The sequence below is a fragment of the Carassius carassius genome, chromosome 3, assembly GCF_963082965.1.
Source record: "Carassius carassius chromosome 3, fCarCar2.1, whole genome shotgun sequence".
Lineage (NCBI taxonomy): Eukaryota > Metazoa > Chordata > Actinopteri > Cypriniformes > Cyprinidae > Carassius > Carassius carassius.
Genome location: NC_081757.1, coordinates 39,269,757 through 39,286,896, shown reverse-complemented (window position 1 = coordinate 39,286,896; position 17,140 = coordinate 39,269,757). Strand labels below are relative to the sequence as shown.

The 17,140-nt window shown below is 36.6% G+C and overlaps 1 protein-coding gene across 7 annotated transcripts in view; it reads right to left on the bottom strand.

Annotated features, from left to right (window-relative positions):
- Window positions 1–17,040, bottom strand: part of LOC132126666 (inositol 1,4,5-triphosphate receptor associated 1-like) — a 53,755-nt gene extending 36,715 nt beyond the window's left edge. For 2 of the 7 annotated variants that reach the window (XM_059538096.1, XM_059538110.1), the window contains exons 1-4: window positions 16,948–17,020; window positions 10,567–10,672; window positions 8,954–9,077; window positions 6,838–7,321 (exon numbers count right to left, since the gene is read on the bottom strand). The gene's annotated coding sequence lies outside the window, so the exon portion shown is untranslated. Of the gene's footprint in view, window positions 1–5,120; window positions 5,229–6,837; window positions 7,322–8,953; window positions 9,078–10,566; window positions 10,673–14,333; window positions 14,480–16,947 lie in introns of those variants that run through there. The other 5 variants (XM_059538121.1, XM_059538103.1, XM_059538088.1 and 2 more) reach the window with 5 other exon arrangements.
- Between the last annotated feature and the right edge of the window lie 100 nt (window positions 17,041–17,140).

Sequence of the window (17,140 nt, the reverse complement as noted above, 5' to 3'; positions counted from 1 at the left end):
GTGACGGAAAGTAAGGACTCCATGAAAACAAATGGAAACAGACCGGATAATATAGGCAGGGTAATGACTATCAAGTGAAGACACCTCAGTGCAATTAACAGTAGTGCAATTACTTTGATGAAGGGACAAGGCTTTGTGGGAATTGTACTGCCTGCAGTGAGGTGCCTATGGGGAAGTGAGACCACTAGTGGACACCCAGGGAAACAGAGACCAGACACCGTGACAACAATAATGTACAGTATTTGAAAAATAATGTGTTGTTGAACATTAAAGCATGTCAACATATTCTGTTACACCAAATACCCAAAATAATGATATTTTAAAAAGCATCATACGACCCCTTTAAAAGTAAGACAGAATAGTATACGCACTATATCAGATTTGGATCGGTCTCGTCTGACCGATACCTGATCTGACAGAAAAAGGCAGTATCCGAGCTGATACAGAGTATAAGATCAATGCCTCCCTACTCGCACTGCATCAGATTCATTTTTAAACATTGTTTTTTTATATAGCAATAAACATTATGACCAATCAAACATGTTTTGCTGAGCTTAGGAATCGAATGGCCAATCAGAAACGCTTAGATTAGTCAATGCTGAAAACTCTAGAGTTGTTGTTGAGTGAGCACGCTCACTGATTGAATTGTTGCACTAGTGAATTCCCTCATAATAAAAAACAGTGCAAAAACAATGCAAAAAACTTAATTGGCACTGATAGTTGATGGCTGGAACTATTGGTTATCGGCAAAAATCTATGCCGATAGTTGCATCTGTTGCTGGAGTGGCATAGAAGGGTCCACTGTCATTAGACAGTACAAGAGCGGCATATAGAGGGAGAGATCACTGACAGCACATGCTATTGGTTTAGACACTTGGCACTGGGTGCTGGACAGAGCGAGACATTTCAGATGCAGATTTAAAACATCGACAACAAAACAGTGTGTACACAGTATACTGTAGTGAATGTTTTCATATCATTAATAAGTGATTAATTGACTAGATCCTGCATTATTGGATAAAGGACAGCAATATGTTTGCTATCCAGGCTAAGAGGACGCCCACATTAGCAGCACCTCAAGCAGTTAAAACAATGTGACCAAAACATGCTACCACATCATGTTATGATATATTTGCATTAGTTTGTATCTAGCTGGTCTCATTAATGCATTGGTTAGCCAGCAATGTTCCTTATTTAAAGCTAATGACGTAAGAAAGCAAACTGATAGGATCATTGAGCTGACAGAAAAATGCTGCCCTTTTGCATGGTGTAACTAAAATATTTTGATTAGTCATCAATTGTTAAACTGTAAGAGTGTACATACAATGTCCATATAATTTCAATACTGTGGCCTTTCTGTACATATTTAAAGATGGCCATATTTAGCATAAGAGTCAATCTGTAACATTAACTAAGATTGATAAAAGCAGAAGTAGAGTTTGTGAATTTTAACATTTACCAATATATTTTCACATTTTGAAGTTACTTTTGTTAATATTAATAAACTATGAACTAAATTTAATGATCAATACATAATTAATATTAATATTCATTTACAAACTATGGTTCAGTAAATTTTTTAAGTAGTAGAGCTCTATTTAAGCTTTAGTTCAATATCCATTTGAAAAACTATCGGATGATTCATTGTATTGGCCAGTGTCGTCTAACCTAGCTATCAGTAAAATCCACTATCAGTTGACCTCTAATTACAATATTAAGCAAAATAATTGGCAAAAACGATTTCAGTCATAATATTGCAGCCATATTAGCTCCTGTTTTTAAATGTCTAATTTAGATAAAATTTTAAACAGTCAATTGTCATGGCAACATTTTAAAATATTTTGATTGGTTGGTAAATTAAAGTATTTGACTTCAAAAAGCCAACACAGATACAATTATTAAGGTGGTCATAAAATTGCCCTCATAAACGTAAAAAATGCCCCAGAAAATCAATTCTAGGGGCAAGATTTGCCCTTAAATGGAAAAGTTCATTTTGGACTCTGGCTCCAACCACATTAAATGCCATAGAAACCAAAGTAATCACGGTTTTCAGGATTACTAGAATCTTCCAGGGACCAGTTAGAGCTAAACTTTGCAGTACATTAGCCCTCTAGGACCAGGACTGGACATCCGTCATCTCTAACAAATGATTCAGTCACATGACGTTTTCATGTTTTCAAGGATTTATTTTCCTGTAAATGTGATTCCACAGTAGTTTATGCACATCTTGTCACATAATAAATAAAAATTCTATGCACATTGTGTTTTTATGCACATTTTGGACATTTTATTCATCTTGGTTAATATGCTTTGCTTTTCAGTTTTTTTCCCACATTCCCTCAGAGTACCTCACTTCAACCAGGTGCACATTTTGAGGCATCAATCATGCCTGTAGAACAAACGGGATGTTATACATTTCATTTTAACGCTCAAAAGTATTAGTAAAACTGAGTTTGCCAAAACAAACATCATTAAGGCCCGGTTTCACAGACAGGGCTTAGACTAAGCCAGGATTAGACCATAGATCAATTAGGACATTTAAGTAATTTTTATAAACATGCTTAGAAAAAAACATTACCGATGTGCATCTTAAAACTAAAAAGGCACTGATATATTTTTAAGATCAGTCAGTGCAAGTTTATTGCAGTGGAAACAGCTCAGACTTACATTTTAGTCTAGGACTAGTCTTAAGCCCTGTCTGTGAAACCAGGGGTAAATGTTTAAAATGGCATCAATGGAAGCACAAGCCAGTTTGAGATGTTATTCTTGCTCCTACCTCAGGGCTGTCTAATCATGATCCTGAAGGGCCAACATCCTGCAGAATTTAGCTTCAACCCACCCTAATACACCTGCTTGGAAGTTTTTATTCATCCTGAGGACTTTGGCTGGTTCAGCTACGCCTAAATGGCTGCTAATGGCTATCAAACATTGCTATGAAGTACCCCCAGCACTGCACATTTTACAGGTGCTGGTCATATAATTAGAATATCATCAAAAAGTTTATTTCACCAATTTCATTCAAAAAGTGAAACTTGTATATTACTTTCATTCATTACACACAGACTGATATATTTCAAATGTTTGTTTCTTTTAAATTTTGATGATTATAACTGACAACTACAGAAAATCCCAAATTCAGTATCTCAGGAAATTAGAATATAACTTAAAAACAATACAAAGAAAGGATTTTTTGAAATCTTGGCCAACTGAAAAGTAGGAACATGAAAAGTATGAGCATGTACAGCACTCAATACTTAGTTGGGGCTCCTTTTGCCTGAATTCCTGCAGCAATGCGGCGTGGCATGGAGTCGATCAGTCTGTGGCACTGCTCAGGTGTTATGAGAGCCCAGGATGTTCTTATAGCGGCCTTCAGTTCTTCTGCATTCTTGGGTCTGGCATATCGCATCTTCCTCTTCACAATACCCCATAGATTTTCTATGGGGTTAAGGTCAGGCGAGTTTGCTGGCCAATTAAGAACAGGGATACCATGGGCTTTAAACCAGGTACTGGTAGCTTTGGCACTGTGTGCAGGTGCCAAGTCCTGTTGGAAAATGAAATCTGGATCTCCATAAAGTTGGTCAGCAGCAGGAAGCATGAAGTGCTCTAAAACTTCCTGGTATACGGCTGCATTGACCTTGGACCTCAGAAAACACAGTGGACCAACACCAGCAGATGACATGGCACCCCAAACCATCACTGACTGTGGAAACTTTACACTGGACCTCAAGCAACGTGGATTGTGTGCCTCTCTTCTCTTCCTCCAGACTCTGGGACCCTGATTTCCAAAGGAAATGCAACATTTACTTTCATCAGAGAACATAACTTTGGACCACTCAGCAGCAGTCCAGTGCTTTTTGAAGTGACACGCTTCTGACGCTGTCTGTCGTTCAAGAGTGGCTTGACACAAGGAATGCGACAGCTGAAACCCATGTCTTGCATATGTCTGTGTGTAGTGGTTCTTGAAGCACTGATTCCAGCTGCAGTCCACTCTTTGTGAATCTCCCCCACATTTTTTAATGGGTTTTGTTTCGCAATCCTCTCCAGGGTGCGGTTATCCCTATTGCTTGTACACTTTTTTTTTTCTACCACATCTTTTTCTTCCCTTCGCCTCTCTATTAATGTGCTTGGACACAGAGCTCTGTGAACAGCCAGCCTCTTCTGCAATTACCTTTTGTGTCTTGCCCTCCTTGTGCAAAGTGTCAATAATCGTCTTTTGAACTGTCAAGTGAGCAGTCTTCCCCATGATTGTGTAGCCTACAGAACTAGACTGAGAGACCATTTAAAGGCCTTTGCAGGTGTTTTGAGTTAATTAGCTGATTTGGGATTTTCCTTAGTTGTCAGTTATAATCATCAAAATCAAAAGAAATAAACATTTGAAATATATCAGTCTGTATGTAATGAATTAATATAATTTACAAGTTTCACTTTTTGAATGGAATTAGTGAAATAAATCAACCTTTTGATGATATTCTAATTATATGACCAGCACCTGTATATGTCTACCTATTTCTGACACACCCACTTCAGGTCTTGCAGTCTCCACTAATGAGCTGATGAGTTGAATCAGGTGTGATAGATGGGGGAGACATATAAATTGTGCAGGGCTGGGGTTACTCCAGGACAGGTTTGAGAACCACTGCTCTACAGGATTGAAAGACTAGCTGAATCACCAAGTTGCTCACACTATGTAACAAGATTTCTTCTCATCTGTCATAGGTTCGTGCATACTACACCACACAAACGAGATGCACACACTACAAAACAGTCCACATCTTCAAACATGGACAATCAACTGGCCCTTCAATTACCCTGTGCAGTTATTTTCCTAAAGAAAGAAGAAGCCACAACAAAAGAGAATATGGCAGAAACAATGGGTTGGAAGTAGACAACAAGAAATGTCAGTACCACAGAAAGAGTTGGAGATAATTAAACAGTACAATGAAACATCCAAAAAAAAATCCAGCCAAAAATCCTGTAGTGTGAGCTTGCCATAAACTCTGCAGGAAGGTGGCCCTGCAAAAACAGAACAGCCTACCCCAGCCTAGATGATCCAAAAATACTCAACAACCCTCCCTCAATTGCTGTTATATTAGAACCAAAACACTGGGAAGGATGCATACCTTAAATGGGAAAAAACTTTCTCATGTCCAGGTTAAAAAGAAGAATAGAGTATTGCAGAGTTTTTTGTAAAGGTAGCTCTCCATATTGGATTGCACATTCACAAATAAGCAACAGCTGACAAGCTTAACTCAAGTCATCACATTAATTAGTAGGAGTTAACTATCCACTGATAATAATCAACCAATCAGTGCAGGTTCACATCAGAAAACATACACTGCAGAAACACACATGAAACCACCATCATAGAAAATCTTTAAAGCCCCGTCCTCACAGTGGTACATTAAGCTGTATACGCATACATTGTGGTATAATTTTGGTAAATCTTTTGGTAAACCGTATAGCCATTTCGTCCAGACAGATCTGGCATTTTAGAAGAGTGAAAATAATATTTTTTGAATAATATTCGCTGTGGACAGCGGATCCGTATATTTTTTGAACCGATTATGTCATCAGCCTACGTCTCGTCCCTAGTCAGACAGCGCTGTCACTTAACAGCAACAAAAAAACATGGACAAACTCTGAACGATTGTCTTATTACCTAACATTAACACAGATTCATAAATGTATTGTTCGTTTCATATATCACGCGTAAGCTTTATGTGCATAGTACAAGTCTTCTCACACTTTATTGCATCTCTGTGGCATAATTATAGCGCCACATGCTGGTCTGGCATGTATACTACATAGTGTTCTGTTTTGTGGTTTCATGTGGACGCTGATATTTCTTGAGATGAGGGAGATAGAAAAAATCGGATAAGGAAAGCTCTGGCTTTGTGTGGACATAGCCTGAGAGAAAAATACTCATTCATAGCTTTTGGAAACAGACTTTTCGAATAAAAAATCCAAAAAGCTTCCCGCTTCTTTCTTATGCAATCAATGTTACCACCTGCTTAATCTGTTCAATTCCAAGAAAAAAGAAAGATGACACTGTTTGGTAACATTCACAAAAATTTTTTGCAACAGGACTCTTTAGATCCTTTTATTTATTTATCCTATTTATTGCACTTCTATGTTCTGTTATCCTTTCCTTTAATGAACGGGATGTTTCACAATCATACATTTTATTACATGGACATTTAATTATACAAATCACATTATTTTTCTCACATGTTAAGAAACTCTTAATAAAAATTTGACTTTTCTTATCAGGATGATTAAAATACTTTTGTAAGTTTTTGTAAATTCACAATGAACACAATTGCCACATTTAGAATTGCCCAATGAAACCTGACCTGTAAGGGCATTTTGTGAACGTGTGGTGGTTTCATGTGTGTTTCTGCAGTGTATGTTTTCTGATGTGAACCCGCTCTGATTGGATGATAATTATCTCTGGATAGTTCAATCCTATTAATTAGTGTGATGACTTGAGTTAAGCTTGTCAAATGTTGCTAATTTGTGAATGTCCAATCCAATATAGAGATGTTACTTTTAAATGTTTGTGTAAGATTTGGGTTTAATATCCTGTGGAAGGTGTTTAGGTTGAAATGCGTCATTATGATAAAAAAATTAAAATCTTATCGCGGGGGAAATAAAATTCCAAAAATAAAGGCCAATTGATTCCAGAGGCGTTACAGAGAATTAAATTAAAGAATACTCAGTAAACAATGTGTTTTTGCCAATAAATACATACAAGGTGCATGGCCCATCTTGGACAGTGAATCGTACCAAATGAAATTATATGGTTGAACAAACTGTTTGATAATGGATGTAACTCACCCCTGGAATGTCAGTTAGATCTTCACCTTGGACACTTGGATTCTTTGATGCTTCTGAGTCACTTGTTTTGGGTTCCTCTTGAGTCGTACTGTTCCCTGTCCTTGCTTGACTCTGTCCACTACTCTCAGATTCCTCTTGACTCCTCCCAGTGCAATCTGAATCCTCTCTTACCTCTTGACAACCCCCAGTATCCTCTACTTGGGTCGCCCCTGATGAATTGAATCCTTGATTATCCCAGACGTCTGCTGACTTGGAAGGCTGTCCTTGGTTCAGAAGTTTTAAGGCCTCTGTCCTGCTGCAATGTTCTGATTTGTGGCACTTCCCAGAACTCTCTGTTTGTCCTCTGCTGTTTTGTAGCTCAGTTCCTGCACATACAGCCTCTACTATATTTAGACTCCTGCACGTTTCCTCGTTTACATCTAAGGTTTTTGTAATAGCCTCTGACTCTGAGAGGAAGATGTCATTGCTTACTGGACGGTCTAACCTAAAGGAAAACAAAGACCAAAACAACTTACTTTCCATAACCTATGCACAATCTAGAACAATGTAGCATACCACTATACTGCTTATTAATACAATACAACCAGGTTTTTACATTTTATGAAAGAAAATTTGAGTGATGTTTGTCCATGCCTAATTTGGCACAATGGAACCAGGCTCAGTGACTTCCACAGTACTTTTTCCATACTGTGGAGGTCAATGGGGACCAACATTCTTCAAAATATCGTGTGTGTGGAAAAAATGTGCATGCATGACAGGGAGGTGCCCGGGAGATCACTTGAATTTTTTCCTGATAATGAAATAATGAAAAACTGGGGGAACCTCACATACAACAAAAGAAAGAAACTCATGAAAGTTTGAAACAACTTGAGGGTGGAGTATCCCTTTAACTAGAATCCTTTTAATTAGCGGCATGTTATGATATCTGGATGGTTGGTTGTCCTGGTGGGAGTTTTAGGGTCTGAAAATGTGTATTGAGGTGTTCCAGTGGTTGTTTGGTAGTTTTAAAAGTATCTTATTACGTTTTTTTCACTTCTCAGCTTTAGGTAGTTAGAACTGGTTGAGCTGCACTAGAGAAGACAAAGAAGAGCTGCTGTACTAGTGTGTTGTTGTCATGTGAAGAGATGCTTTTCCAATGGTCGCTGTGATTTCGCCAAGTTAGACATGTTCCTGGATCAACATCTTTTGTACAAAAACACAGACCTAACACTATCCCTACCCCTAAACCTAACCCTACCTATAATTTATCCCAAAAATCAGAGGGAAATGATAACTGATCAACAAGTGTGCAGAAGCACCTAACCCTTGTTGTAAGTCTAAAACATTTCCTGTAAATTTATCCCTTAATTTTGATTGGTTGATTGGGATGTTGATCCAAGATCAACAATGATGTTGATTCAGGATCATGTTTTGCTAAACCTAACCTAACCCGACCATTACCCTCTTCCTATATACAGTAATGGCAGTTACTTTTGCTAATACCTCAAAATTAACCTGTGGATGTCTGTGGGTGAGCACGCCTTTGCCATTCAAAATCAAAGCACACTTTTTTCATTTCATAATGCCGTTTTGTTGCTCTTTTTCATAGTAGGTGAATATTAAAAAGGTTTTCGAGATGAATCCTGGACTCCTGCTCCAAATTATCAATTCATTTAACTACAGCTAAAAAAAAAAGCAAAAAAAAAAATCCTACAAGCCTGCAAAGCTGTCGTCATTCCATCCTGATGGATGACAGCTAAGTGGAATCCCAGGAAAATGAACTGTGGAACTGTGTACCAAATTTTCTAAACAAAGCAATCGATCTACAGGTGTAAAGCGCCCTAAGTAGTTCCAAGTATATCCAAGTCAAAAAGGCTAAGTCCAGGTCTATATGATATTTTGGTCCCTAGACATTTAGTGTAGCCACACAAAATACATTTTAAGAAGAATGTCCTTTGGGTTTTTGGTCCACGCTAAAAGGGTTTACATATATCATTTGTGAGTCACGGTGGGTGACAGTATAAACTCTGGTGCTCCTGCATAGTCTCACCTCACGCTGGATCATTTTTTTGTGAGGATTTTACATAAACACACACAAGTCTTGTCCTGTAAGAAGTGAAGGAATGTAAACACTGACCCAGCTACATTCTCTTGTCTGTTGTGTGGCGTGGGCTCCTCAAAAGCGGACGGTCCCAGCAAAGAGCTCTCACTACAGAGTAAAGCAGGACTCTGTAGGGTAAGCACTCCCACAGATGGAAGACCTGAAAGAAACCAATATTGTTAAGTAGACAATGAGATCCCTTGTTTGTCCTAAAGAGCAAAGAGATTAAATTGAGACCAAGTGGAATCTTGTCTTCTGAGAAAAACACACGTGTCGTCTCCAGAATTTACAAGAGATCTCAACTTTGTCTCAAACTGTGTTCAAATTTGTAAAGTCTGCAATCGAAAATCAGAGTTCTCAATATGAACTCAAACTCTTCCAAGACCAAACAGCTCTATACTCATACTGTATGCTAACAACAGTCTTTTATTTTTATAACATTTTGTGAGCTGTCCAAAAATTCAGAAGTCTACATTCCCTTTACGAAAATAAATCATGATTTTACAACAAATAAAATTAAAAACCATGATACCCACAAATTACATTTTTTTTTCAACACTAAAAATCATTCTCAATATTAAAGAATAGCAGAGTCCACAACACAGCTATAACGATAAAGGCACAGAGAAAAAATATCGTTGGAATCACTTTCAGAATAACTTTTTCCAGCTAATGAAAGATACAATCATTAACACCCAATCAGAATCCTACGGAGCCCCGCACATGACATGCAAGAAAAAATATATAAATTGTGCACAAGATTTATTAATTCGTTCCCTCAGTGTACTTAAATGTACACATGATTCCCATTTTGTTCCCTTGATTTGCTAATTCATTCCCTCGATTTGTTTAATCGTTCCCTCGATTCGCTAAATTGTGCGCACAATTTACTAATTTGTTCTCTGGATTTATAAAATATGTGCACGATTTAGCAAATCAAGGGACTGAATTAGTAAATTGTGTGCACAATTTATAAATCGAGGGTACAAAATAGTAAATCGTACACACGATTTAGCCTACTATTTTTATCCTGCATGCCATGTGGGGGGCTCCGTAGAATCCATTCTGCTGTAATGAGATCGAGAATTTAAAGCGGCAGACGATATGTCCACTGGTATGGACGCTAATATCATTATCTTTATAGTTATCAATCTTGGTGTGAGCAGGGCTTAACCATTGTTTAACTATGGTATTTGCAGTAAAACTGTGGTTAAACAAATGATAACCAAACAAAAAAAATTATGGCTGGATGATTTGTTCTGGAATGTTGCAGAAAGAACTAGAATATTACAGAAAGTTACAGAAACTTCTAGAATGCTCCCATACTTGCAAACGCAAAATATCTTTAAAAAACATGCAAAATTAGTACAAAACCAGTGTACTAAACCAGTTTTTGATAATTAATGACAAAAGTTATAAACTTTACCTGACCTAAGTATTTACCAAAATACTGATGCTGTGGGAAAATAAATAGTACATTATTAATAAGCACGATAAAATTACAAAAGAACCATACAAATTTAAGTGAAACAAATTTTTGTTACATTGTGTTATTTTGGAAAAAACATCTGCTGCAAAGTTGATTATTTCTTTGAAACATAACTGAGAACACCTGAGCTAAGAAAAGAGCTATCTTTTTGTAATATTACCTGTAGACAGTGGCTCGTAGCAATAACTGACAGCACGTCTCAGCCAAAGCTCAGATGGTGAACCAGGATCCTGATCTAGGAGGGTTGCATTTGGGTTTTTGCTGACCTTTAAGACAATACACATACTAATTTTCATTGATGACTGCCAGATGAATCTTTCCTCTGTTCTGTGCTGTGTATGTTATCTTATCAGAAAAGACCATTTCAAATATAACTGACATTTAAAAGTGATATCAAAAGAATTTCCCTAACACTTTGACTAAAATAAGAGTGTAGTGCTGAGCGGAAGAGATAGTGGTTTTGAAGGCACAATATCAGCTCAATCTCTTCCACCTTCAACACAGGATGTGTGAAGCCTCAGAGCCCTACAATGATTGATGGTGGCTTGATTTTGATGGGAGTGTATGAATCATGTTTTGTGATGTGCTTTTGACAGCTTTCAGCATTTGACGCATCTTTTCCCATCTTCCTATTGGTACTGTAGGAAAAACGAAATCCCAAAGGATTTCTTTGACTGTTATTTTCAAAATTAGCAACAAGATTGGCTATTTGTTAAATTCCTGTTTTTCAGAAATTTCTCCTGAGAAAGATACCTTAGTAATCTTGTGTTTCCTGGAGTGTTTCAACAGACTTTAATAATGTTTAAAACATGCTTAGATGTGTCAATATATCAAAGTCTGCAATAAAAGTCTTTCATTATGATTCCAAAATTAATTGAAACATTTCCCATCAGTTCTCTAGCATTATTCAATCTGTGCAATTCACATTCATTTTATAGCTCTATATCCTTACAGTAAACAATGGTTTCATTCGTCTATTTTTATATTCCTTAAAGGGATAGTTCACCTAAAAATGAAAATGTTGTTATCGTTTACTCACCCTCATGTTGTTCCAAACTTGTATGAGTTTCTTTATGTTGAACATGAAAGAAGATATTTTGAAGAACGCTGGTAATCAAGAAGTTAAAGGACCCTACTGACTTTCATAGTATTTCTTTCCCAACTATGGAAGTCAATGGGGACCGAAAAAAACTCTTGGCTCTTCAAAATATCTTCTTTTGTGTTTCATTATAAGAAAGAAACCTATAAAGGTTTGGAACGACATGAGGGTGAGTAAATGTAAATGTAACTTTTAAAGATGGTGAAATATTTAAGACAAAGTTGATATTACAACTTTAAAAACTCTATTAAGCCTCCTGCTTTGGAATAGCAAACTCTGAGCAGTAAAAAAAAATTTGCTTCTCGCTCCTGACATTTCACCAATAATTACTATTCACTCTTCACTAAATTTGACCAATGGTATACTGTATATTGTGAGATCCATAAGTTATCTGTTTCTTCATTCAGATGTGAAATAAATAATTGTGTATTTAGCGATTGTTAAATAATTGTAAATATCTCTTAGTGATGACGACTATGGCAACAACTGTTTTTATGATGCAATACATGAAAAATATAGTGTTTTTTTTTTTGCCTCGTTAACATTTTCAGTTAATTTTGTTATTAAACTTTACCTTAAAATAAGTTACTGGACTATCAGATGTTATTCAAGTTCAAATCATGGGTACATATGAAGAAGCAGCAACAAATATAAGAAATTGTTTAGCTTGCTATCGCAGCTATTTTTACTGTTCGAAATTGTAGGTCAGTATACTAAAAAATAAATTAATGTTGATTCAGCAAGAATGCATTATATTTATCAAAAGTGACAGGAAAAACTTGTACATCGCTTAAAAAAATCAAATGAATGCCTTTCTTTTAAATCTTTTCATCAAAGAATGTACAATGGTTTTCACAAAAAAAAAAAAACAACAACTGAAAACTGGAATAATAGCTGCTGAAAATTCAGATTTGCCAGGAATAAATCATATTTTATTATGTATTAAACCTCTTTTAACAATATCACAATGACTAAGACTATCACAAGTGCACGATAAATATGAAAAACTACGCATTTGATATACTGTATGATATAAGGGTAAGTAGATGATAGGGCACTCTAAATGATTTCAGACAGCAGGAGTCCTGCAGCACGTTCCCCTGCAGAGAATGACACTCAGATGAATATTGCAGTGTAATCCAATCACTCTGATTATTTCCTGCTGGCTATGAGTCTATGTTTGTGAGCTTTCTATCTCTCTATGACTCTCTGTGGTCAATCTGGGCTCTATTCTCATTGACTGACTCTATTTTTACTTGGCCTCTGACTGTCACCACTGAGAGGAGTTCAAGTTTTATAAATTTGAGGAGGATGAAGGTCATCTTGATGGCAGGTCCCTCCGGGTCCCTGATGACCTCAGCGTTACCTCGTGGCAAAAGCTCTGACGTGGCTGCATGAGAAAGTGCATGTCCTGCCCCCCTCCCTTTACTTGTTACGTAACACAAATATAGTGAGCCAGATTTGATGAAAATTCGGTTGTGTGAAAAAGGAAGTGGTTGCTATACAGTCACTGTAAAAAACAACAGGAAATGGAGAGATGTTTGAGAAACTGGCGATTCAGGTGAGCATCACGAAAAACCTGGCATGATAAACCGGGGAAACTAGTTTTTCTCATCCTTTCAGTGCATGAAAGAAATGCAGAATTTCAATTATTAATATTTTTGTATTACTAATATTATAGTATTAGACCACTAGTGTAAATTGAAAATTTCATGCCACAATCAAAGTGACCAAAATGATCAAGGTTATCAATATAATGGTATCTTTATTTTAATTCTCACCATTAACAAACCATTAACAATGACTTTTGCCTCAATAAACATGGTAAGGTAGTTGCTAAGTTTGGTATTAGGTAGAATTAGGGATAATGTCACGCAGAATATGTGCTTTATAAGCACAAATAAACAGCCAATATCTTAATAATAGACATGCTAATAAGGGTTGGTTTCTATACTAAAGTGTTACAATAATATTCATGGTATTGTTAAAATGTGCTGGTACACACACTGAAATCATCGTGATATTTAAAAACAACAATAATTAGCTGAACTATGCACTTCTTGTTTGCATAACTATTAAAAGTAATATAATCTATGCCGGATGGATTTTAATTGAACAAAAAAAAGTTGTGATGTTATCTTCTAAAATGTTCAAACAAAGTTTTGACAATAGATTTAGAAAAAGAAGGCTTTTTGGATTTTTTCTTGTTTCAATTTTTTTATTTTTCATTCATTTTTTACTAAATGCACTGGGTTGTGTCAACAAAACTAAATTTAGATCAGGATAGATTAGGTATAAATAACTGTTAATTTACAAGTTACTTTTTATAGTCTAGTATTTGCTTTGCTTTAATGACAGAAGGATGCAATCTGACAATAAATGCCAAGTTCATAAAACCCGATGATGATTTGATTTGAGCATCATCCAAAGAGCACCTTGAGCTTCAATGGAAACAACAACATCTGACTGTCTGTCACGTGATCAGTGTCACAATTATGCTTATTTGATTAGAGAGCTATAAATAGAGCAGGAACTTCAACTTTATATCCAGGTTTAAATTAGATGATGATTGAATCCCAGATTTGACATGTTGTCTCATACTTTCAAACGCCACTGTATACATGTAACCTGCGCTGCTCCTAAGCAGATTGTGTGTAACATGCAGTTTTGTACATAAGGAAAGTTTAAGGCCATTAAAACAATATCCCACCTCCCAAGAAACCATGCGTTCTACTTTACACTATTTCTTTCTTCAAGTATCAACCGCAAGTACTTGTCTCAAGAGGCATAAATCAATCCATGCAAAGAAAAACTTGCTAAAACTCTACCTGATTGGCCAACAGGGATGAAAGATGCTCTCTCAACAGCTCACTATATCCTTCAAAGCCCTCTTTGTATTTGTGCTGTTGATATTTTTCCTCAAAGCTCCACAATCTTCAACGTCCTCTCTCTTTTCCTCTCCCTGACTTTTTTCCCTGCACTAGCCTCCCTGTGACTCCTGGGAGCTTTGACCATTTAAGGAGAAGCCTTCTCGTGCTTCTCCGGACTGCTATTGCCGTGTGTGTGTGTGTGTGTGTTTGGTTTCTGCATGATGCTCCAATGAGCTGCAGCTGAAGTATGACTCTGTCTTCCACAGCCTTTATGTTTTGGACCTCTGCCTCTTTCTGATTTAGATTTAGTTACTAAAAATTTTTGGATGAGTGGGAAAGTGGTTTCTCCTCTGCACCCTGTTAATGACAGAAATGTGTTTTCTTTCCTCTTTAAATATCACTAATAAACAAGCTCACGCTAGTTAATAAGAAGCATCTGAACTACAGCAAAAACAAGCCACTAAAGAGGAAGCAATGAAGAGTTTTTTTTTTATGTCTGAATATGCAAATACTGCGTGACATGATGTCTTCTTTAAAACAGCTACTATGCTCAGTGCATTAAAGGTACAGTTCACCTAAAAATGCAATTTTCTCACACTCAGGCCTTCATCGTGCTTCTTCATCCATGTTGTCCTCTCACATCAAAATACCAAAATATTTCTTCAGGACTATTCTGGCCTTTTTTTTACTGTGCATATTTCTCTTCTGATTTAGACAAGGTGACTTTTTTTCACTGGACAAAGCAATATTGTGGATTATGGATTTGTGTTTTAGCAACTTTGTGAAGTTAATATGTAAAAAAAAAAGTGTCTTTTTGTTTCGTACAGACACATAGCTTTTCTCTTTATAAGAGTCTTGTGGATTATTGTGATGTTTTCATCAGCTGTTTGGACTCTCATTCTGACGGCACCCATTCACTGCAGAGGATCCATTGGTGAGCAAGTGATGTAATGCTAAATTTCTCCAAATCTGTTTCATTGAAAACACAAACCCATCTTGGATGGCCTGAGGGCGAGTACATTTTTTTTAAGCAATTTTTTTATTTTCGGGTGGACAGAGCTACAGAAAGTTACAATAAAGTATGCCACCATAAAGTAAAGCTAAGCATGTTTAACCAAGTCTTAAAATGTTTAAAATTTTTACGCTTTCTAAAGGAAATATGTATGATGCACACTGCCACCATGCTGTAATTTTGTGCATGGTTTGCTAGAGGGTTGCTAAAGTGCTCACAGTGGTTTCTAGGTAGTTTGAGTGGTTGCTAAATGGTTGCTTTTGGCCCAAGCCACAAGTCTTTATATCCTTGTTCCATAGATCTGACTTGGGTCTCTCCTTCAGTGTCATTGTATTTACTAGAGAATAAAAACTGGGTTACACTTTTTTTAAGGTCCAATTCTCGCTTTCAACAAACCATTAATTACGAATTTTGCCTCAATAAACTGCTAATTTGCTGCTTATTAATAGTTAGTAATGTAGTTGCTAAGTTTAGGTGTAAGATAGGATAAGAGATGTAGAATACAGAATATGTGCTTTATAATTACTAATAAACAGCCAATTTGTTTATAATAGACATGCTAATAAGCAACTACTTAATAGTGTAAATCGGTCCCTATGCTAAGGTGTTACCAAAAAGAGTTCTAATTATTCTAGTCCACAAATGTGATAGAGAAAATGGACGCCTCATCAGCAACACACAACAAAAAGATTTTATGATTTAGGAAGACATTTTTAGTGGTGCTTTGAATTGTAAACCTTACTGCCACCATGCCGGGGCAGCTGTTTTCAATCAGAGGGATGGGAACCACAAGGGACCTTAGAAAACTCCCAAGGGGGCCTCTAGATGACGTCAAATGATTAAAAATATGACACAAGATTTTAAAATAAACTACACAAGCTAACAGGCAAGATGTAAACTGGCGTCTTGCATCTTAGGGTGTACTCACACTAAGCACGGTTGCTCGAACCGAGCCCGAGCGCGATTATCCCCATGCCCTTATAACAGTGCAATATTAATTAACTACATGTATTTACTATATGCTTATGGATAGGATTAGGGTTTTGTTTAGGGTTACTTAGATGTAATTACCCATCATTTATTGTTATTATAATAGAAAGTACATGTAACATGTGTAACAACGACACCTTTAAATAAAGTGTTCCCAAAAAATGTTCTGTACATGTACTGGTAATATAAAGCATAAACATTCAATTATTGAAACAGGTATGGAGTTATGTTTGCTTAGTCGAAATAGGTCTTTATAATACTCTTGTAACTGTATATGCCTTAGATATTTTCTTCAATGTCTATCATAAACAAAAAAGCATCAGCTCACCTAGCATTTAGGTATATCACAAATGTGCAGAGTAAATTTCATGCCAAAGTTGAATAAACAATCCCTTAGCCTAAGTATTAGCGGCAGTAACAGTGATGTTTGACTATCAATTAATCAAAACTAATCACACAAAGACAAGTAATGTGCTCTGAAGATGTTATGGGATATTGCAAAATACTACAGATTCATCGTAAAACACCAAGGTCAAAATTAATGGAAAAAACATATTAGCAGCTATTTACCTTGTTGCTGGGTTCCTCTGCTCGCGTGCGCAGAAGCGAGCCACCTGTTTGAAAGCAGCAAGAGAGATCCAGGCTTATTTGCAAGTCACGGGTCTATCATGCAAATGCTCAAGTATTAAAATGCACATTAAATAGTCGGCCATCTAACAGCATGACGCACTAAAGGAGGCGTAGCGCTTGATTGACAGCCAAG